General features: G+C 36.2%; 2 non-coding genes across 2 annotated transcripts; both read left to right on the forward strand.

Annotated features, from left to right (window-relative positions):
• The first annotated feature begins 19,442 nt into the window (after positions 1-19,442).
• On the forward strand, positions 19,443-19,516 carry TRNAP-UGG (transfer RNA proline (anticodon UGG)). The gene has a single exon. It is a non-coding gene; the product is annotated as a tRNA-Pro (tRNA).
• A 139-nt stretch (positions 19,517-19,655) lies between these two features.
• TRNAW-CCA (transfer RNA tryptophan (anticodon CCA)) lies at positions 19,656-19,728 on the forward strand. The gene has a single exon. It is a non-coding gene; the product is annotated as a tRNA-Trp (tRNA).
• The last annotated feature ends 5,699 nt before the right edge of the window (positions 19,729-25,427 follow it).

The raw sequence follows: 25,427 nt of genomic DNA on the forward strand, positions 1-25,427 counted from the left end.
TCGTTCTTGTGGAATAAGAAGCCCTCGTACCTTAATGAAAGGAAAATCGTAATTTTTCGTTAGGTATTTGACCAAATAGGATCGTCCAGTTCCTACAGAACCTATCACTAAAATACCCGATAGGGCTAAGCGGAACGAAAAGGGTTTTCCATGAGATGGTAAATGAAAACGATTAGTCCCACACGAGGTTTGGGAATAAGTGATTGTCTGATAATGAGCAAGGAATATACGTCTTTCTGCTAAGAGGATCTATTAAACTCATAATTCATTAGATCCTTGTTATCAATGCCAACTAGGTATCATAAGTAAATGGATCCCGGTTGTTCAATCCTTGATAACCAAGGTCATTCTTTGCTAAAGAGAAATGATCACTATGAGTCAGACTCAATAGAATTGGATCCATTCCAAATAGCGAGAATTAGGATTCTTGATCCCTCTCAATCTCTCTTTCAATTCGAGGATCCAGAGAGGTGTTTTCATAGTCATCTCCGAATATTTGCCATCTCGGAATATTTTCGATTTCATTTTTCTATGATATGTCTTTCTATATGAAAATTGGTTATTTACGATGTACGATGATCCCTGTTAAGCATCCATGGCTGAATGGTTAAAGCGCCCAACTCATAATTGGTAAATTTGCGGGTTCAATTCCTGCTGGATGCACACGAACGGGAACATTCCATAAGTCTATTGGAACTGGCTCTCTATCCATGGAATCTCATCATCATCCATACATAACGAATTGGTATGGTATATTCATACCATAACATAAGAACAATAAGAACTCGAATTCTTATCGATACTGGAACTCAGAGCATAGGAGGAAAGTCGATTTATGGATGGAATCAAATACGCAGTATTTACAGAAAAAAGTCTTCGTTTATTGGGAAAGAATCAATATACTTTTAATGTCGAATCGGGATTCACTAAGACAGAAATAAAGCATTGGGTCGAACTCTTCTTTGGTGTTAAGGTGGTAGCTGTGAATAGCCATCGACTACCTGGAAAAGGTAGAAGAATAGGACCTATTCTGGGCCATACAATGCATTACAGACGTATGATCATTACCCTTCAACCGGGTTATTCTATTCCACTTCTAGATAGAGAAAAAAACTAAAGGAGAATACTTAATAATACGGCGAAACATTTATACAAAACACCTATCCCGAGCACACGCAAGGGAACCGTAGACAGGCAAGTGAAATCCAATCCACGAAATAATTTGATCCATGGACGGCACCGTTGTGGTAAAGGTCGTAATTCCAGAGGAATCATTACCGCAAGGCATAGAGGGGGAGGTCATAAGCGCCTATACCGTAAAATAGATTTTCGACGGAATCAAAAAGACATATCTGGTAGAATCGTAACCATAGAATACGACCCTAATCGAAATGCATACATTTGTCTCATACACTATGGGGATGGTGAGAAGAGATATATTTTACATCCCAGAGGGCTATAATTGGAGATACTATTGTTTCTGGTACAAAAGTTCCTATATCAATGGGAAATGCCCTACCTTTGAGTGCGGTTTGAACTATTGATTTACGTAATTGGAAGTAACCAATTAGGTTTACGACGAAACCTAGAAATCGATCACTGATCCAATTTGACTACCTCTACGGGATAGACCTCAACAGAAAACTGTTGAGTAACGGCAGCAAGTGATTGAGTTCAGTAGTTCCTCATAGAAAATTATTGGCTCTAGAGATATGGTAATATGGAGAAGACAAAATTGTTTGAAGCACGCACAGAACCGGAAGCGCCCCTTGTTTCAAAGAGAGGAGGACGGGTTATTCACATTTAATTTGATGGTCAGAGGCAAATTGAAAGCTAAGCAGTGGTAATTAAGACCCCCGGGGGAAAATAGGGATGTCTCCTACGTTACCCATAATATGTGGAAGTATCGACGTAATTTCATAGAGTCATTCGATCTGAATGCTACATGAAGAACATAAGCCAGATGACGGAACGCAGAGACCTAGGATGTAGAAGATCATAACATGAGCGATTCGGCAGATTTGGATTCCTTTCCTATATATCCACTCATGTGGTACTTCATCATATGATTCATATAAGATCCATCTGTCTAGAGATCGTCATATACATCTAGAAAGCCGTATGCTTTGGAAGAAGCTTGTACAGTTTGGGAAGGGGTTTTTTGAGAGAAAAGAAGAATCTACTTCAACCGATATGCCCTTAGGCACGGCCATGCATAACATAGAAATCACACGTGGAAGGGGTGGGCAATTAGCTAGAGCAGCAGGTGCTGTAGCGAAACTCATTGCAAAAGAGGGTAAATCGGCCACTTTAAGATTACCATCTGGGGAGGTCCGTTTAGTATCCCAAAACTGCTTAGCAACAGTCGGACAAGTGGGTAATGTTGGGGTGAACCAAAAAAGTTTGGGTAGAGCCGGATCTAAGTGTTGGCTAGGTAAACGCCCCGTAGTAAGAGGGGTAGTTATGAACCCTGTGGACCACCCCCATGGGGGCGGTGAAGGGAAAGCTCCCATTGGTAGAAAAAAACCCACAACCCTTGGGGTTATCCTGCGCTTGGAAGAAGAACTAGGAAAAGGAAAAAATATAGCGATAGTTTTATTCTTCGTCGCCGTAAGTAAATACGTAACTAGGAATATGGAAAATTGCATTTTTGGAATTTGCAATAATGCGATGGGCGAACGACGGGAATTGAACCCGCGCATGGTGGATTCACAATCCACTGCCTTGATCCACTTGGCTACATCCGCCCCTTATCCAGCTAAAGGATTTTTTGCTTTTTTCCATTGATCATTATTCTATTTATTCTGACCTCCGTACTTCGATCGAGATATTGGACATAGAATGCCACTCTTTAAAAAGGAAAAAAGGAGTAATCAGCTGTGACACGAAAAAAAACGAATCCTTTTGTAGCTCATCATTTATTGGCAAAGATAGAAAAGGTCAATATGAAGGAGGAGAAAGAAACAATAGTAACGTGGTCCCGGCATCTAGCATTCTACCCACAATGGTTGGCCATACAATCGCGATTCATAATGGAAAGGAACATATACCTATTTACATAACAAATCCTATGGTAGGTCGCAAATTGGGGGAATTCGTGCCTACTCGGCATTTCACGAGTTATGAAAATGCAAGAAAGGATACTAAATCTCGTCGTTAACTGAATTCTGAATAGAAAGATTAAGAAGAAAAAAAAGATTCAAAATAAAGTAAAGGTAGGCGGGGAATAACCTTATTTATGACAAGTTTCAAACTAGTAAAGTATATCCCTAGGATAAAGAAGAAGAAAAGTGGGCTAAGGAAACTCGCAAGGAAAGTTCCAACCGATCGTCTACTTAAGTTCGAGAGAGTTTTCAAAGCACAAAAACGTATCCCTATGTCTGTTTTCAAAGCACAAAGAGTTCTTGACGAGATTCGCTGGCGTTACTACGAGGAAACTGTTATGATACTGAACCTCATGCCCTATCGAGCATCTTATCCCATCTTAAAGTTGGTTTATTCGGCAGCCGCAAATGCTACTCATTATAGGGATTTCGACAAAGCGAATTTATTTATTACTAAAGCCGAAGTCAGTAGGAGTACTATTATGAAGAAATTCAGACCTCGAGCTCGAGGACGTAGTTTCCCCATAAAAAAAAGCATGTGTCATATAACAATTGTACTAAATATAGTAAAGAAATCTAAATAACCTTTAGATCCATCTAAGATTTCGATTCCCAGTAAAAAAAAATATAGAATAGAAAAATATGGGACAAAAAATAAATCCACTCGGTTTCAGACTTGGTACAACCCAAAAACACCATTCCTTTTGGTTCGCACAACCAAAAAATTATTCTGAAGGTCTACAGGAAGATAAAAAAATAAGGGATTGTATCAAGAACTATATACAAAAGAATAGGAAAAAGGGCTCGAATAGAAAAATAGAATCAGACTCAAGTTCCGAAGTAATTACACATAATAGAAAAATGGACTCAGGTTCAAGTTCCGAAGTAATTACACATATAGAAATCCAAAAAGAAATCGATACGATCCACGTCATAATCCATATTGGATTCCCAAATTTATTAAGAAAAAAGGAGCAATCGAAGAATTAGAGAAAGATCTACAAAAGGAAATTAACTCTGTAAACCAGAGATTTAATATTTCTATCGAAAAAGTGAAAGAACCTTATAGACAGCCTAACATTCTTGCAGAATATATAGCTTTCCAATAAAAAATAGAGTTTCATTCCGAAAGGCAATGAAAAAAGCCATTGAATTAACTAAAAAAGCAGATATAAGGGGAGTAAAAGTAAAAATTGCGGGTCGTCTCGGAGGAAAAGAAATTGCACGCGCCGAATCTATTAAAAAGGGTAGACTTCCCCTCCAAACAATTCGCGCTAAAATTGATTATTGCTGCTATCCAATTCGGACTATCTATGGATTAGGTGTAAAAATTTGGATATTCGTAGACGAAGAATAAGTAATCTTGTCTTCGGATTCTGTCCATTGATAGAATAAAAAATGACAAGAGACTTTTTTCCTGAAATCCCTGCAAAAGAAGAAATTATACCTCTTTCTATAAGATTTAATGAAAATTGATAAATCATTTATATAATTGCTATGCTTAGTGTGTGACTCGTTATTTTTTTCTTTTTTTTAAGAAAAAAACTTAGTAATTATAGAAAATTAACTAATAACCAACCTATTGCTTCGTATTGTCGAGATCCTAACTAAGAAACAGTCACTATATGAATAAATACCTCTATCATAAATGAGTAGATTGTGTCATATAGTTGTAGCAACTGCAATTTTTTCTCTAAAAAAGAAAAGGGATTCTAGGTTGTGAAGCAAAACTAAAGGGATGTGGATAAAGGGAGGGATGATAGAAAGAAGGAAGAGGAAATAAATAAGATATAGGATTCCACTATGTATGGTCTATGAATTACATCATAAAAGGCAATGTGATAAAGCATCAATATAATAAAAATAATAGAGAATTAAAAATTGTAACTTGAAACAAGAACTACAAATTTAAAGCAATAATAAAGAGCCGCCCGGGTTAATAAAACTGAGAAAATTAACTCGGAAAGAAATTTTTTGGAAGCTCCGTTGCGGGATTCAGACCTAACCATTCAAGGAGAAGCAGTGGGAACGACAGAACCTATGATTCCATAGGATTTTATTGAAAAGAATCCTAACACTTCATTGGGTGGGATGGCGGAACAAACCAAAAAAAATTGTCTTATTTGGTAAGTTTATAAATTAACAAATAAGACAGGAAAGAGTAAATATTCGCCCGCGAAATTCTTATTGAATTAGAATACTTTACCGCGATTCAATAAGAGTAAAAATAAGGATTTTTTTAAGAAGGATTACATTATCTATAAATATAGAATTTAGATAAATATACACACACATCTGGATATATTCTAGATCTTCTTTTTGACTATATATTATATTTTTCTGTTTTAACAAATTCAATATAAAAAAAACCGAACTTTTTCTATTCTATTAATGTGTATCTATCCGTACCGTAATATTTTTGAATATTATGAATTAGAGAAATTTACATGCTTTCTCATTCCATTCGCGAGGAGCTGGATGAGAAGAAACTCTCATGTCCAGTTTTGCAGTAGAGATGGAACTAAGAAAGAGAACCATCGACTATAACCCCAAAAGAACCAGATTTCGCAAACAACATAGAGGAAGAATGAAAGGAAAATCCTGCCGAGGCAATCGTATTTGTTTTGGTAGATATGCTCTTCAAGCACTTGAACCCGCTTGGATCACGGCGAGACAGATAGAAGCAGGACGAAGAGCAATAACACGATATGCACGTCGTGGTGGAAAAATATGGGTACGTATATTTCCCGACAAACCGGTTACACTAAGACCCACGGAAACACGTATGGGCTCGGGAAAGGGGTCCCCCGAATATTGGGTATCCGTTGTTAAACCTGGTCGTATACTTTATGAAATGGGGGGAGTATCTGAAACTGTAGCTAGAGCAGCTATCTCCATAGCTGCCAGTAAAATGCCCATACGAAGTCAATTTATTCGATTAGAGATATAGAACCCTAAAAGGGGTATGGAAGATAAAAAAAAATGCCCGGTTTTTCTTTCTGGAAAGACAATATTTCTTTCATCCTTTTGCATTGAAATAACAAATTGAAATCAAAATAAAAAATAATATGATTCAACCTCAGACCCTTTTAAATGTAGCAGATAATAGTGGAGCTCGAAAATTGATGTGTATTCGAGTCATAGGAGCTGCTGGTAATCAGCGATATGCTCGTATTGGTGATGTTATTGTTGCTGTAATCAAAGACGCATTGCCCCAAATGCCTCTAGAAAGATCCGAAGTAATTCGAGCTGTAATTGTACGTACATGTAAAGAGTTCAAATGCGAAGACGGTATAATAATCCGCTATGATGACAATGCTGCGGTTATAATTGATCAAAAAGGCAATCCAAAAGGAACTCGAGTTTTTGGCGCGATTGCCGAGGAATTGAGAGAATTGAATTTTACCAAAATAGTTTCATTAGCTCCTGAAGTATTATAAATACTAGTAGGCGAAATTGAGACCAAAGAATTAATTTAGTAGATTGTGTTTTACGTATATGTTTTAAAATCCAAAATGAAAAAAAAAAAGAAAACATGTTGATTATAGAAAAATTAGGAGGAACCTAGAATTAGAGTCTTATGGGCAAGGACACTATTGCTGATTTACTAACCTCTATAAGAAATGCGGACATGAATAAAAAAGGAACAGTTCGAGTAGTATCTACAAATATTACCGAAAACATTGTTAAAATACTTCTACGAGAGGGTTTTATTGAAAGTGTTCGGAAACATCAGGAACGTAACAGATATTTCTTGGTTTCAACTTTGCGACATCAAAAGAGAAAGACTAGAAAAGGAATATATAGAACAAGAACCTTTTTAAAGCGTATCAGCCGACCCGGCTTACGAATTTATACCAACTATCAAGGAATTCCTAAAGTTTTGGGTGGAATGGGAATTGCTATTCTTTCTACTTCTCGAGGAATAATGACAGATCGAGAAGCTCGACTAAACAGAATTGGGGGAGAAGTCTTATGTTATATATGGTAATCGCCCCGCCTATAGTGCTTGAATTCTATCTCGCCCTTCCTATTTTTAAAATAAAAATAGAAAAATAGGAGAAAAAAAATATGACAGAAAAAAAAAATAGGAGAGAAAAAAAAAACCCGAGAGAAGCAAAAGTAACTTTCGAAGGTTTAGTTACGGAAGCCCTACCCAATGGAATGTTCCGCGTTCGGCTAGAGAATGACACCATCATCCTAGGCTATATTTCAGGAAAGATACGGTCTAGTTCTATACGAATACTGATGGGGGATAGGGTCAAAATTGAAGTAAGTCGTTATGATTCAAGCAAGGGACGTATAATTTATAGACTTCCCCATAAGGATTCGAAGCGTATCGAAGACTCGAAGGATAGCGAAGATTTGAAGGATAGCGAAGATTTGAAGGATACCAAAGATTCAAAGGATTAGGTTTTTCTTTTTTTTCTAGGGTAATAAATTCTAAGTTCTAAAATTCAAGCGAAGAGACTTATTTTTTCCAAAAGATTAGATTCATAGTTTAAAAAAGGATACGGAAATATGAAAATAAGAGCTTCCGTTCGTAAAATTTGTACAAAATGTCGACTGATTCGTAGGCGTGGACGAATTAGAGTCATTTGCTCTAATCCGAAGCATAAACAAAGACAGGGGTAATCTTTCGAAAAAGAACTTTACTTTCTAAAAAGTAAAAAAAAGTACCCGCGGAAATGTTCCAATTCCAAATAAAATAATTTCATTTAAAATAATTAAAGTAAAGGGTTTATTTTACCCTGAAACGGATATCTTTGTATCTTTTTTTCTTTTTTTTATTTCTAACTCATATTTATGAGATAATAAAATATGGCAAAAGCTATACCAAAAATTGGTTCACGTAAGAAAGTGCGTATTGGTTTACGTAGGAATGCACGTTTTAGTTTACGGAAGAGTGCACGTAGAATAACAAAAGGGGTTATTCATGTTCAAGCTAGTTTCAACAATACCATTATAACTGTTACAGACCCACAAGGTCGGGTGGTTTTTTGGTCCTCGGCCGGTACTTGTGGATTCAAAAGCTCAAGAAAAGCATCACCCTATGCTGGTCAAAGAACAGCAGTAGATGCTATTCGTACAGTAGGTTTGCAACGAGCAGAAGTTATGGTAAAGGGCGCTGGTAGTGGAAGAGATGCCGCATTACGAGCCATTGCTAAAAGTGGTGTGCGATTAAGTTGTATACGCGATGTAACACCTATGCCGCATAATGGATGTCGACCGCCTAAAAAAAGACGTCTGTAAAAGAATTAACCCGCTTTCAACTTTCATTTCAAGAGAAATAAACGATTCAATGATAAAATAATAATACTAGTCTATTATGGTTCGAGAGGAGGTAGCAGGATCCACTCAAACACTACAGTGGAAGTGTGTTGAATCAAGAGTAGATAGTAAGCGCCTTTATTATGGTCGTTTCATTCTGTCCCCGCTTAGAAAAGGTCAAGCGGACACCGTCGGTATTGCCTTGCGAAGAGCTTTACTTGGAGAAATAGAAGGAACATGTATCACACGTGCAAAATTTGGGAGCGTGCCGCACGAGTATTCTACAATAGCAGGTATTGAAGAATCCGTACAAGAAATTTTACTAAATTTGAAAGAAATTGTATTGAGAAGTAATCTCTATGGAGTTAGAGACGCATCCATTTGCGTCAAAGGTCCTAGATACATAACTGCTCAAGATATCATCTTACCGCCTTCCGTAGAAATCGTTGATACGGCACAACCTATAGCTAACTTGACAGAGCCCATTGATTTCTGTATTGATTTACAGATCAAGAGAGATCGTGGATATCAGACAGAACTCAGAAAGAACTATCAAGATGGAAGTTATCCTATAGATGCTGTATCCATGCCTGTTCGAAATGTGAATTATAGTATTTTTTCTTGTGGGAATGGAAATGAAAAACACGAGATACTTTTTCTAGAAATATGGACTAATGGAAGTTTAACCCCTAAGGAAGCACTTTATGAGGCTTCTCGTAATTTGATTGATTTATTTCTTCCTTTTCTACACGCGGAGGAAGAGGGCGCTAGTTTCGAAGAAAATAAAAACAGGTTTACTCCACCCCTTTTTACTTTTCAAAAAAGATTAACTAATCTAAAGAAAAACAAAAAAGGAATTCCATTGAATTCTATTTTTATTGATCAATTAGAATTGACTTCTAGAACGTATAATTGTCTAAAAAGGGCCAATATACATACACTATTGGACCTTTTGAGTAAGACTGAAGAAGATCTTCTGAGAATTGACAGTTTTCGTATGGAAGATAGAAAACATATATGGGACACTCTAGAGAAGCATCTCCCAATTGATTTACTTAAGAATAAACTCTCGTTTTAAATCCATTGCAATTTTTTTTCTTCTTCTTTTTCGAGTTAGAATAAAAAGAAAACAATTTAGCATCTTTGGTACAATCTATATTTTCGCGAAATGGATCATAATAAAATGGATTTTAGGTATCTAGGGAAGATTCACTTGGAAGTAACTATTTCCTAGATACCTATGGTACTTCACGGTTGAATGAATCAAAAAATATCTAAAAAAGACCTAAAGTTAATGATTTATCAATGGGTAATGTTGCTCCAATACCTAACCAAAGAGCTACTACAGTACCGATTAAAAAAACGGTCGTAGCTACTGGGCGGCGAAATGGATTTTGGAATTTATTGACATTCTCTAGAAAAGGTACTGTCAATAAGCCTGTTGGCACAGAAACCATTAAAAGAACGCCCAATAACTTATTGGGTACCGTACGGAGTATTTGAAACACGGGAAAGAAGTACCACTCGGGTAATATTTCCAGAGGAGTTGCAAACGGATCTGCCGGTTCACCAATCATTGATGGCTCGAGAACCGCTAAACCTACATTACATGCAATAGTACCTAGAATTACTACTGGAAAAATATATAAAAGATCGTTGGGCCATGCGGGTTCCCCGTAATAATTATGTCCCATCCCTTTAGCTAATTTAGCTCTTAATACAGGATCATTTAAGTCTGGTTTCTTTGTTATTGGGATAGGTGAACTCTTTAGGATCCATCCCCCAAAGGAACCGGACATGAGAATTTATCATCATCCGGCTCGAGCAAGAGTGAAAGAAATAAGACCGCGGAAGATCCTTAATAGAATTAAGGTTTATAATGACTCAATGACTCTAGGCAAGAAAAGCTTTATCAGATTCTCTTTTCCGAAGTTGCACCTACAACTACTCATTGAAAATAATCCTATTCTTATGGGTAAATGCTCAATATCCAAGTGGGCTTACAAATTTGATCATGATCAATTGCTTTGTGGATTGTCTCATGTCTCTTGATTAGTTGGTATTTATCCCCTCAATATCGCAAGTTTCTTACCTCCAAACAAAATATTTACTTGTTACTAATAAAAAATCAAAAAGTTTAGCCTACATTCTTCCTTAGATCCCTTCTTTTACTCCGATAGTATTGCGGATCACAATCGATGCAAAGAAAATGAATGCATTTCCATACTATAATAAAAAGGTAAGTGTAATAAATAGAGAACTGGATCATGTCACATGACTTATTCCATTTCTACTCTATGGGATCTTACGGAGCCTGTTCATGGATGACATGGTTGCGGTATGATCATAGAAGATATTCTCCTCAAGTGAACCAGCCTATCCTTCCTAGGTAGGGGACTTACATGTTGATTGGATGCGGAGACACCTTTGGTTGTGAATTCTAATGTGGCAGATCCAATTCTTTATCTGCATGGCCAAATCAATAATTCAAGTCACACACTCCCATAATCCGCCTTTTTTCTTTCGTAAAATTAACTTCAACTATTTGTCATTGTATAAAAATACTTTGGAGTTGAAGAGAAGTATCCAAATGACATGTGTTATTTTACAATAACCCATGCTTGTAGCAATGAAATACCAAAACCTACCCGATATGATATATGATAATTATAATTCTCTATGATATGCCTTCCCTATAAAGGACCCGAAATACCTTGCTTACGTATCATTGGAAAGTGCATTAACATAAATACGGCAGTAAGCAGAGGCAGTACAAAGGTATGTAAACTATAAAAACGAGTCAAAGTGGATTGGCCCACACTAGCACTTCCGCGTAATAACTCCACTAAAGGCGATCCTATTACCGGAATGGCGTCAGGTACACCTGTCACAATTTTGACTGCCCAATAGCCAATTTGATCCCAAGGCAAAGAATAACCAGTTACACCAAATGATGCAGTCAAAACAGCCAAAACCACACCTGTGACCCAAGTTAATTCACGGGGTTTTTTAAATCCCCCTGTGAGATACACACGAAATACATGCAGGATCATCATTAAAACCATCATACTTGCTGACCATCGATGAACTGATCGGATTAACCAACCAAAGTTGGCCTCGGTCATTATGTATTGAACCGAGGAAAAAGCCTCTGTAACGGTTGGTCGGTAGTAAAAAGTCATAGCAAAACCGGTAGCGACTTGTACTAGAAAACAAGTAAGTGTAATTCCCCCTAAACAATAAAATATGTTGACATGGGGAGGAACATATTTACTAGTTATATCATCTGCAATTGCCTGAATCTCAAGACGTTCCTCAAACCAATCATATACTTTATTGAGATAGGTAACTAACCCGAGTCCCCCTCTAAGAGCCGTATATGAAAATTTCATCTCGTACGGCTCAAGCAGAAACACAAAAATTTTCAACGAATATTAGAAAAAAGGTTCAAAACTTCATCAGCCACTGAATTGGGTCGATTTGCCTTGAAGATATCAAATAAGAAAAATCCGGAATATCTTCTTTGTGATGATAATGCCAAAAAATCTCAAGTTGGCGCGTCTTTCTTTCTTCCTTTCCCTTATGTTGGTCATTAGAGGCTTCTTGACTTTTCTCTTCCCTATAAAGGATTTGTTTTTTTATGCGTAATATAGAAATTATCTTGTTGAGATCCTATGAATCAGTTCAATTAAAACCTTAGATTCATACTAGAGCCACGATGATTTAGTCTCAAGCTAAACAAAAGGCAAGGGTTCTTCGAATAAGAACCGCTTGATAATCATTTATTGAATCAGTGTAATGACTCGACAAAATCGAGAGAAAAAAAGTTGTCTTTTGGGCAAACAAAATTGGAAGGAAGAAAATTTCTTTTTTATTTTTATTTAAGAACTACTTGAATTTTTCAGTCTGGTTGCGAGGTCTTAATAGTGAGTATGAATCATAGTTCCATTTTTTTTTGATCCACTCTATCTATTTCGTGTTCCAGATACTAGAATAAATAATATCTGACGAATTAGAATCATCTTGATAGAGATAACAGGCCCTTTCTATGTATTATCAATAGGATCAATTCTAACAAGTCACACACTCATATTCCAGAGATACCGAAACAAAAAAATTCCGCGGTCGAACTACCATAATATCTAGAAATGTAGATCTTAAACTAGAAAGGCTTTTTTGGATGGAAAAACTCTGACTTCCTAGTTTTAGTTAGTAGAAACCTAATTGGTTAAAATTCCGTCCAGTAAAACGGAAGAATTATAAATTTCTAAAATGATAGATAGGAATATAGCGAATAAAGCCATTGCGATCCCCATAAAAGGAGTAGTCCCCCAACCCGGGGCGACTTTCCCATATTCCGAATTCAAGGGTTTCAGTAAACTACCTGCACCAGTTCGTTTTGGCCTAGGTTTAGAACTATCTTCAACGGTTTGTGTAGCCATAAATTCTATTTAATCATTGGTGTTGACTTTGTATACTATTCCGTTGTAGTTGTAAATACACGATCTTTTCGTAGATCCATTGTAATCTTGAAATTCTATAAAAATGGAAACAGCAACTTTAGTCGCCATCTCCATATCTGGTTTACTTGTAAGCTTTACTGGGTATGCCTTATATACCGCGTTTGGGCAACCCTCTCAACAATTAAGAGATCCATTCGAAGAACACGGAGACTAATTTAAGTAAGAAGTCTCCCAGATAGGGGGACTTCTTACTTAAATGAAATTATTTTATTCTTTTAGTTGGAGTTGGTGGAACCTTAGGTGGTTCTCGGAAGAAGATAGCGAAAAAAATTATCCCTAAAGTCGAAACTAAAAGGAACGTATAAACCAATGCTTCCATAGATTCGATCCTGGTTTATTTACAATTATAACTTCCACACCTATTCATTTGTCATTTGGGAGAATTTCCCATATAAAGAAAGAAAAAGAGTCAAAGAAAGGATGGGAGATGTTTCCCATGTCAAATCAAAAAAGAGAGGTGAAAGATACTATAACAATGTGTATCAGACTGCCTGTTTCCTTGTAGTTGGATCTCCCACTTTTTGGAATGTTCCAAATTCCACTTGAGCATCCAAATCTGGATCAATACCAGCAAAAACATCTCGGAACAATGTTCTAGCGCCATGCCAAATGTGTCCGAAAAAGAAGAGCAAAGCAAAGGTAGCATGACCAAAAGTGAACCAACCCCTTGGACTGCTGCGAAAAACACCATCAGATTTCAAAGTAGCCCGGTCTAATTCAAAAATTTCCCCTAATTGAGAACGCCTCGCATATTTTTTTACAGTAGCAGGATCAGAATAACTTACTCCATTAAGTTCGCCACCATAGAACTCCACCGTTACACCTACTTGTTCAACACTATATTTGGATTCTGCTCTTCTAAAAGGAACGTCTGCTCTAACAATTCCCTCCTCATCTACCAAAACAACCGGAAATGTTTCAAAAAAAGTAGGCATACGGCGTACAAAAAGCTCACGTCCTTCTTTATCTCTAAAGACGGGATGTCCTAACCATCCAACAGCTATTCCATCCCCATTGTCCATTGAGCCTGCTCTGAATAATCCCCCTTTTGCCGGATTATTACCAATATAATCATAAAAGGCTAATTTTTCGGGAATTTTAGACCAAGCTTCTGATAAACTAAGATTTTCGGCTAAACCATTGCTAACTCTTCGATATATTTCTTGCTGAAAGTATCCCTGATCCCACTGATAACGAGTAGGCCCAAATAATTCGATTGGGGTCGTTGCTGACCCATACCACATAGTTCCAGCAACTACGAAAGCTGCAAAAAAAACAGCAGCGATACTACTGGAAAGTACAGTTTCAATATTGCCCATACGTAATCCTTTATATAGACGTTGAGGCGGACGGACACTAAGATGGAATAAGCCCGCTAATATACCCAATGTACCCGCAGCAATATGATGAGAAGCTATTCCCCCCGGAACAAAAGGATCAAAACCTTCTGCACCCCACGCTGGATTTACAGCTTGTACTTTTCCAGTTAGTCCATAAGGATCGGATACCCATATCCCAGGACCATACAAACCCGTTACATGAAATGCCCCAAAGCCAAAGCAAGCCACCCCTGCAAGAAATAAATGAATTCCAAAGATCTTGGGCAAATCCAAAGAGGGTTTTCCCGTCCGCTCATCAGAGAATATTTCTAGGTCCCAATATACCCAATGCCAGATCGCTGCCAAGAAACACAAGCCAGAAAACACAATATGCGTACCTGCCACACCTTCATAACTCCAAATACCCGGATTTGTTACAGTTCCTCCTGAAATACTCCAACCACCCCACGAATCCGTTATTCCTAAACGAGTCATGAAGGGAATTACGAACATACCTTGTCTCCACATTGGATCCAGAACAGGATCAGAGGGATCAAAAACTGCTAATTCGTATAAAGCCATTGAGCCAGCCCAACCAGAAACTAGAGCTGTGTGCATTATATGCACCGCAAGCAATCGACCCGGATCATTCAATACGACAGTATGAACACGATACCAAGGCAAACCCATGGAAATACCCCTTTAGCAAAGAAAAATAGACACGATGTCGCTTTATTTTATCGCATTGAAAAAGACTATCCATATCCTATGTACCTAACCCTTCTAGGGGATTCTGTGTCAGAAAGCGCGAATATTTATTTCATTCCATTAAAAATAAGAAGCCAATTCTGTTCATAAGAAGAAAGAGAAGCAGATCTATTCTATACTCGATAAGTGCCAATATGCAATGGGTAACTTGGCCAATTTGGAAAAAACGAAGAATAGATCGCTACCCCTCTTTGTTTAGCATTCGAATCACCCATTCCTTTTTCTTTATTCAATCTGTCTTACATTCCTTATATGTATAACCTTTCAATCTACGTATTAATAGAATCTATAGTATTCATATAGAATAAGAATAAAAATTAAGACAATAAACTGCGGATTCTTTCTTTCTGTTCCATTCTTACGTTTCCATATTAAAGTGTGGTTTTCTTACTTAAATTTAATAATATTAATCTAATATGCCCATTGGTGTTCCAAAAGTACCTTACCGGATTCCTGGAGATGAAGAAGCGACTTGGGTTGACTTATACAATGTTATGTATCGAGAAAGGACACTTTTTTTAGGTCAAGAGATTCGTTGCGAGATCACGAATCATATTACAGGTCTCATGGTATATCTGAGTATAGAAGATGGAATTAGTGATATTTTTTTGTTTATAAACTCCCCAGGCGGGTGGCTAATCTCAGGAATGGCTATTTTTGATACGATGCAAACGGTGACACCAGATATATATACAATATGCCTCGGAATAGCCGCCTCCATGGCGTCCTTCATTCTGCTTGGAGGAGAACCCACCAAGCGTATAGCATTCCCTCACGCGAGGATTATGCTTCACCAACCTGCTAGTGCTTATTATCGGGCAAGGACACCAGAATTTTTACTAGAAGTAGAAGAGTTACACAAAGTTCGCGAAATGATCACAAGGGTTTATGCAGTAAGAACAGGCAAGCCTTTTTGGGTTGTATCCGAAGACATGGAAAGGGATGTTTTTATGTCAGCAGACGAAGCCAAAGCTTATGGACTTGTCGATATTGTAGGGGATGAAATGATTGACAAGCACTGCGATACTGATCCAGTGTGGTTTCCAGAAATGTTTAAGGATTGGTAGTGTCCGGATTTCTTGTAAAGTTATTTCACAGCTAAATTCGTGTTTTCCTCGATTTAATAGAAAATAGAAAGACTTCATGATGAGCAATCATCAGGTTAAGATGGATCTAAACCAATCCATTTTTTTCTATATACATACAACATGCCGACGGTTAAACAACTTATTAGAAACGCAAGACAGCCAATACGAAATGCTCGAAAAACGGCCGCGCTTAAAGGATGCCCTCAGCGTCGAGGAACATGTGCTAGGGTGTATGTGCGACTCGTTCAGATCATGACTTCAAACAAATATAAAAAAAATTGAAGTATCCATGATTAGTACCAATGAATAGGATATAGCTTCTCTATCCTAGATTTCTATGGTATATGGAATTTATGGTTTCCTTTGGTGCAAATCCAATTATCTAAATTGGAAATAAGAAGCAATTCTCCCATTGGTAGCAAATGGTTATCCATTAAGCGGAGGAAATAGTAATAAAAAGAAAAAGGCTTATGCTCCTTTATCTTAAAAGAACGGACTAACAGGGTCAGCTACTTAGCCAACTTTCATAATTAAATACCGTCACTGTATGGATAACTCTTATTGTGAAAAGAGCTATTTACTCTATAATGGATAGGTAGAGCCAAAGAATGTGGACTATACAAGTTCGCAATACCTTTTGATGAAAGAAAGGGCTCCGGTGTATAGAGAGGGCCTCACCGTTTAAAAGGGAACCATAGAAACGATGGAACCCACTATTTTTTTTAGTATTATTAGAATGAATTTGTTATTTCGTATAGAAATAACTGAACGGAGTGGAATAAAAAATCGTGGTTGGGAAGGTTACTATAGCAAAAGCCATTGGAATTAATATTTTATATATCGGAATAATTAGTTTTGTTATTAATGAGAAAAAGGGTGGCTAAAAGAAGAGAAATCATTAGTTATTCATTAAGGTTAATTTGATTCAATGACCAGAGTTCCGCGAGGATATATAGCCCGGAGACGACGAACAAAAATGCGTTCATTTGCCTCAAACTTTAGAGGGGCTCATTTAAGACTTAATCGAATGATTACCCAACAGGTAAAAAGAGCTTTTGTTTCCTCTCATCGAGATAGAGGTAGGCAAAAGAGGGATTTTCGTCGTTTGTGGATCACTCGGATAAACGCAGCAACGCGGGTATATAAAGTATTCGATAGTTATAGTAAATTAATACACAACCTGTACAAGAAGAAATTGATTCTTAATCGTAAAATGCTTGCACAAGTAGCTGTATCAAATCCAAATAATCTTTACACGATTTCCAATAAAATAAAGATCATCAATTAAAGGTATAAATAAAGTAATATACTGGAATAATAAAAGATGAATTCCCGGAGTTCCCTCTCCGGGAAGATACAATAAATTAAGATTAAGTGGTAGGAATCAACGAGCTGGATTACTTTCTTTATAATATATATAGGTCTGGCCCTTTCGAATTCGAATAAAACATCAACAATCGGAACTTAAGTTCCGGTTGTTGTTTCTTAAATTTTGGTTGTTGTTTCTTAAGTTTCGATTGGAATTGTACTTTTGCGTTAATTGAGGAATATGTCTATTTTTTCTGGGTCTAGAACCTGTAATTATTGAAATTGACTGGGCTTGAAATTGCTTTTCGTTCTCATAGTTACGAAACGGTAAGAAAGATAAAATACGAGCCTGTTTTATAGCAAGAGTAATTAATCGTTGTTGTTTCAAGGTTAATCTATTTATTCGTCTCGATAATATTTTTCCTTGTTCACTAATAAATCTATTAATTAAACTCATGTTTCTATAATCAATTCGATCTCCCGGGCCAATCCGGGGACGCCTACGAAAAGGTTGTTTAGATTTACGAAAAGGTTGCTTGAATTTACGAAAAGTTTGCTTGGATTTACGAAAGGGTTGCTTGGATTTATTAAAAGTTTGCTTGGATTTACTAAAGGGTTGCTTAGATTTAAGAAAAGGTTGTTTAGATGTATACATGATTTATTCCTTATTTAAAATTTGAAAATTTGAAAATTCACTTCTTTATTTTATTAATTTAGGATCCAGAAGAAGTAGTTTTTCTTTGATCCATATCTTATTTGATTCATATTATAGTATATGAATACCCTCTATACATATGAAATAATATCTACCGGAAATCAGATGAGTTGATTTGTATTTTGTATTCTATACTATGTTTTCTTTATATATTAAATATGAAGTTCTTACTCTTTCTGTTGTTTGGAAAGATCGAACACACGATGTTCCTATTTCTTTATTTCGTGATGAGTCGTATGCTTGCGACAATAACGACAAAATTTTTTGAATTCTAATTGTCCGGGTGTATTGTGGCGATTCTTTTGAGTACTATATCTAGAAATCCCCGTCGATTCCTCATTGGCACCTTTTCGAACACAACTGATGCATTCCAAAATAACTCTGATTCTAACATCTTTTCCCTTGGCCATGAACCTCCTTTTCTTTTTGGATTGACTTAACTTAATTCTTCTACTTATTCTTTTATTCTTCTATTTTGAATCCGAAGAAGAAGAATAAAATTCATTAGAATAATTTTTTTTTATTCTTAAATTAAGTAATAAAAAATAGAGAAATAATTAAAGAATACAATCCTTGTCGAATTAGCAAAGATTTTGGTTCGAAATCCTTTCATTTAATTAGCCAGCCCCACCTTTTCTATGCTCTGATTTCTGAGGCCTTATTTAGCTTGGGTACCCCTTTAAATTGAATTTCTATTTTCAAAAATGGGGTTTACAAAATTTTTAATGACTCTGAGGTTCAACAACCCAATCCATCTTTTCTTTCTTTTCCTTCCGATACTAAAAAAAGATTGAAAAGGATCAAATTTTGTCATATCACGAAGAAATCTATCCCTCCCATAGCAATAACTAGAATTAAAAAAAAGGGAATGACAAAGCATCTGGGAATAAACGATTAATTTCTATCAATAAACCTGCTAAAGCACCAAACCATAGAGTACTTAGCACGGGTGCTACAGAGAGATATGTTTTTATATCCCGCATTGAAAATCCTCCTTCCTTGTTGGAATACATATATGATCATAAACTCTTGCCCAAGATTGTTATGCTATATATAAAATGAACCATATCGACGAAATTTTCCTATCCCTAAAAAGAAAAAGATGACCCCTTCGTCCTATATATTAGCAAGGAAAAGTAATCCTTCTTTTATAGGCGAAATTATATTGGATTTTATATGTATATAATTCCTTAATTATATGAGACCAAAAAGAAGAAATGACACGAGGGTTCTATATATAGATAGAGAAAGAAAGAAGAAGAAAATAGAAAGAAGAAGAAAATTATGATGTGGAAAAGAAGACAGGAATTGTGTACAATGGCATTGTACAACATTTAATTTGGAAAAGGGATGTAGCGCAGCTTGGTAGCGCGTTTGTTTTGGGTACAAAATGTCACAGGTTCAAATCCTGTCATCCCTACCTATTACTTCTTTCTTCTTTATAGGCAGTAGCGACGAGATCAATTAAAGTAAAGTGGGTATAACTTGAATTTGTGGAGACTATACGTACGTGAGATACATTAGGAATAGAAAAAGATTTTCTTTTTGAATGAATGAAAGCGCTCTTAGTTCAGTTCGGTAGAACGCGGGTCTCCAAAACCGATGTCGTAGGTTCAAATCCTACAGAGCGTGATTCCATCTATTTTATGTCGAAGCAGAGTAAAATAACTTAACAAAATTGAATTGTAACTCCAATTTCAATTTGACCTCCTCTCTGGTCTGGAGGAGGTCAATCAAAAAAAAATGACTCAATCAAAGATCCAACTGATCCCCACGCCTGTATTGCAAATACGCAGTCACGAATAATCCCGCTAAAGTAATAGGAATTAGGCCTAAAGACGATTCCAAATAGAAAAACTCAATCATTTCGATTTGTTCGAGGGGATAAAAAAGAGGTACGATCTATCCCTAAATAGTACTCTAAATTATCCACGAATCTCAATGACCAAGAAAAGAATTCCTAATTAGTCTGGAAAAGAGGTCGTAGAATGCCAGGAATTCCCAAAGAAAGATTTTTCTTTTCTGAATTATAATTATTCAGTCAATTCAAATAAGGCGTATCTTGTTCAAGCCAATAAATAGAGCTGGGGTTATAGTTTAAAGCAGCCAGTAGAAAACCAAAATAACTAGTTAAAGTAAGCATGAAAGAGTTAAATTCCATTTATTTTTTTTACTACACTACATATGTTGGTTAAAGCATTTACCTAAGTTATGGAAAATTCAGAATTCATCAGTTATTTTAGATAATACTAAAAAACAAGGTAGAGTAAGATACAGAAGTGTAAAAGAAAGTGGATTCATCAGATGATACATGAGTCCCTAATTCCGAATCAAGAGATTTGTTGTGGAATTTGTCAATTGAGTAAAGTAATAATATTAAGAACTAGATCATCTAACCCCATTGAATTTCATTTTTTCATTCAATTTTCAGGGAAATTTTTGAATAAGAGATAAATAAACAATTGAATTTGAAAAAAAAACTTCTTTCTATTTTGGATAATTTCTTTTTCAATAGGACCCTCGTTTTGGAGTGAACGATCGAATATTCCCCCTATTCCTTCTTATTTTAACTGATTGTATTCCATATGGAATAAGAGGAGAACAAAAGCATTCCACGACCTGCCAAGGGGCTGTTAAAAAAAAAAAGAAAGCTCTTCCTTGAATTTACTTTATTTTTATTCCTTTTTCGAACTCCAACCAAGAGATTCGAAGACGAGTCACTTCAATTATCCTTTTAAGTTCTATTCTATCTTCTGTCTTTCCCTATTTCATCTCGTAAAGTTCCGCGCTCGCAGTTTGGTCAAGAAAGTTAGACCTAATCCAACAAACAATACAAGGATGAATTACGAATTATGAAAGGATAGATTTCACATATACTTGTCCTTGTATTGTGTCAGTATGAGAATATCCTTCCTAAATTATTTATCCAAACCTATTGATCATTAACTTAGATTTTCCCAAGATTTTGGCTGCTATTCCGAATTACTCTATATATTCCGAAGCCAATGAAAAGTAAGTAGAACCTACAAAAATGGGGTTTTCTATTGATGCCTTGAATAACATATAGCTTACCTATAGACAAAAAAAATAAAAAAGTAATTATGTTTCGGAACCAGGCAAAACCAGATTGCTGTGCCATAGGAAGGATAGCTATACTAATTCGGTATACTCAAAATACACCTTTGGTACAAAATTGACAATCTCACAAGGATGAAATATCAGTAATTTTCTATTTACTGGTCGATCCCATCTTTTACGGAATCAATTCCTTTTTTGAATGTACAAAAATTTTGGGAGTTCAGCATGTCTGGAAGCACGGGAGAACGTTCTTTTGCTGATATTATTACCAGTATTCGATACTGGGTTATTCATAGCATTACTATACCTTCCCTATTCATTGCGGGTTGGTTATTTGTCAGTACGGGTTTAGCTTATGACGTGTTTGGAAGTCCCTAGGCCAAACGAGTATTTCACGGAAAGCCGACAAGGAATTCCGTAATAACCGACCGTTTTGATTCTTTAGAACAACTCGATGAATTTAGTAGATCCTTTTAGGAGGCCCTCAATGACCATAGATCGAACCTATCCTATTTTTACAGTGCGATGGCTGGCTATTCACGGACTAGCTGTACCTACTGTTTTTTTCTTGGGATCAATATCAGCAATGCAGTTCATCCAACGATAAAACAAATTCCAACTATAGAACTATGACACAATCAAACCCGAATGAACAAAATGTTGAATTGAATCGTACCAGTCTATACTGGGGTTTATTACTCATTTTTGTACTTGCTGTTTTATTTTCCAATTACTTCTTCAATTGAGAGAAAGAAAGAGACTAATAAGAATTCTCTTATCCCATTTGGAAGGATACCAATCCTTATACTACCCATGACTGTTTTTGTCTCTAGCATGACCAATTGATAAATGTGGAGGAAAGTAGGGGAAATGGCCGATACTACTGGAAGAATTCCTCTTTGGCTGATAGGTACTGTAGGCTGGTATTGCTGTGATTGGTTTAGTAGGTGTTTTCTTTTATGGTTCATATTCTGGATTGGGTTCATCTCTATAGTAATCGGAGGGACCAGATTGTAAACATGAAAAAGTAGGAGCTTAGCGGGTCCTTACCCCCCTTTATCTGATTAGAGCGGAAAGGACCCGCGGAATTTTTACTCTTATAACGCGAATTGAATCTATTCGATTCACTCTTATGAAGCAACAAGAAAAGAGATCACTCGAGGATCCAATATCTTATTCCACGAAGGAAGTATCCTGAAAATCCTTGATTTAGTTTCGAGTAATAAACTAATAAAACCTTAATCAAAACTATTCACTAGCCTAAAAATAAAAAAAAACCTTCAATGGAAGAGTTTACTTTTTTTTTGCAAAATTTCTGTAAATTTGAAGTTGAACTTAATTAAACAAGCCAAGCAATTTGCTCACAATCACAAGAAATTTTTCCCCCGCCATATTTTCTTCCCCTCTGTTTGTCCACTACCTCGGCTAAACCCTAAGCAAAGAAAAAGAGGTCCAAGAGACAGACCCGAATAAAGAAGAAATAGTAATCTTTGACGAATTAGGAAGAAAAAGGATTCTTATTTTGATACAAGAAGAATCGGCACAAGAAAAAGCCTTTTTCTTGTGCCGAATAGACGATTAAGAAGACCTGCAATCCCTCCGAAAAGGAAGAAATTTTAATTTTATTGTTCTCGCCTTTGCCTTGGATTCTCTTCTTTTGCATGGGATATAAATAAGGAATTCCAGACATCTCATAAACAAAAAGCAGTCTAAACAAAAAAAGGATTTCCAAAATAGATCATAGATAATTCTAGCAATTGCCAATAAATCGAGGCTTTTTACCAACTTGATGGTAAGAAATCCCGGGACCTAGAAATTCATTTCGTACAATTGAACCTTTTCAAACTGTTTCTTTTTGAGAACCAAAAAAACTTGTGCCAAAATAACGGATGCGAAGAAGAACAAAAGGCCTTGGACACGTAATGGATCCTGAAGCACGATTTCTGCGTCCCCCTGACCAAAACCTCCCACATTAGGATTGCTTGTTAATGGTTGATCAAGCTTGATGGATTCCCCCTCTGAAACAAGAAGTTCTGGTCCGGGAGGTATAATATCAATCACTTGGCGTCCATCTGATGCATCAACTATGGATATTTCATACCCCCCCTTTTCTTTACGTAGTATTTTTCTTACTATACCTGTTGACGTAGCATTATAGACTGTATTGTTACTCTTGCTACCATCAGGATAGATCTGTCCTCTTCCTCGGTTTCCCCCTACATATATGGGATATTTTAAGAAATGAGCATCTTTCTTCGTAGCAGGATCAGGGGAAAGAATGGGAAAGACAATTTCACTATATTTCTTACCGGGAACAGGCCTATCACAAGAATGTTTTTTTTATCGGGACGATAACTCTGAAAAGCAAGATTTCCTATCTTTTCTTTTAACTCAGGGGAAATACGATCGGGCGGCGCTAATTCGAATCCCTCGGGCAAAATAAGAACAGCACCTACATTCAACCCTCCCTTTTTTCCATTAGCAAGAACTTGTTTCAATTGCATATCATAAGGAATTCGAAGAACTGCTTCAAATACAGTATCGGGAAGCACAGCTTGGGGAACTTCAATATCGACGGGCTTGCTAGCTAAATGGCAATTGGCACATACAATTCGTCCAGTTGCTTCTCGTGGGTTTTTCATAACCCTGCTGCGCAAAAATGGATATGCATTTGAAATAGATGTCCGAGTTATTACGTATATCATGATCGCTACAGAAATCGATCGAGTTATCTGTTCCTTTACCCAAGAAAAAGTATTTCTATTTTCCATGTCCAATCGCAGATCCCAGAATTTCTACAATAAATTAGATAGGTAGCTAAGCTAATCTAGTTCCCTATACACGAATCTGTTGTCATTCTACTGCAACAGTTGTACTGCAATGATGAATACCTTAAAGTAGGTATAAATAGAAAGAATTTTGCTAAAATGGAAAAGGGCTTTCTTTCTAAAAAAAGATGCTTGCTAATTTGATTAATATTAATATCGGGAGATCAAATGAATTTATGCTTCACTAATTGAATGATAAATGACTACAAGCGAAGGAGATAGACGAATAAACAAAAAAAGACCCAAAATTTCAAACATGTATCTAGAATTACTGGAAAACTACAAACAAAAATAGTGAAAATAAGCTCGTTAGGAGCCCATCCAAAATCGTTGTAGACCCAACGAATTACTAGTTCCCAACCACGGGTGGAGTGAAATCCAACAAAAAAATCAGTAACTAAAAGAATAAAAAAAGCTTTTATTGAGTCATTTAAATTATAGAAGAATTCCTGAACCCAAGAATTCAAAATGACAAGTTCCTCTTTACCAGAAAAAAAGAACCACTTAGAATAGCCAAACAGATTATATTTGTCGAGAAATGCAAAATGGTATGGAGATGATCCTCATTATTTATTTTGACCCATTGTATTATTTCCTTGTGTATTCCTGTAGGAGGTTTTTGTACATGTGTCTTTAGTTTCCCTTTTATCATCTCGTCCAAGAGAGAAAGTTCTTCTAATTCTATGAATCTTTCTAGAATCCTTTTCTCTTGAATATCAGTTAAGAGAGTTTCGGATTGCCTGGTATTCCACCAATTCTTAATCCAAAGTTCCAGACATTTGTTAAATGAGGAAGAGACCCCCCAAGGCAAAAGTACGATAAATACAAGATATAGTAAAGAAGGCAATGCTTTCTTTTTTTTCATTTTTGATCCGTAAATGGAGTTGTTAATGAATATGCTTCATTCGCTGACTCTATTCCATTCCCTGACTCTATATGATGATATTTCTATTTCATGATATTTCTATTTCTTTGAAGCAAAAACTATATAGGTTTGATACCCTGTATCTATTCTTCTTTTTTGTATAATTAGTTAGTAGTGGAATTTCAGTGCATTGGGTTCTTTCTTAGATCTAGATGGAATGAAATAGTGAAATAGAATAAAAAAAAAGCCCTTTCGGATGAAAAAAGAAGAATAGTATGCGATATATCTCACTTGGATAAAAAAAAATTAAAAGCAAATTTCTCTTATCCTCGTTTGTTCCTTCCTTTAGATAAATACTTAAAAAATCCCCTTACAATAACAAATCCAATTTAGAAGGGACTTCCTCCCCGTGTTGAGAAAACTTTTCTTCTTCCAATTCTTCTTTTCTTCATTCAACTCAGTTCAAAAAAGATACCTCAAAATACTTCAATTGGTACGCGCAAGAAATAGGCCAATTCGGCAGCTTTTTGTTCAATTTCTCGTGGAGTAAAAAATTGATC

This window comes from Aegilops tauschii, unplaced genomic scaffold, assembly GCF_002575655.3.
Source record: "Aegilops tauschii subsp. strangulata cultivar AL8/78 unplaced genomic scaffold, Aet v6.0 ptg001058l_obj, whole genome shotgun sequence".
Lineage (NCBI taxonomy): Eukaryota > Viridiplantae > Streptophyta > Magnoliopsida > Poales > Poaceae > Aegilops > Aegilops tauschii.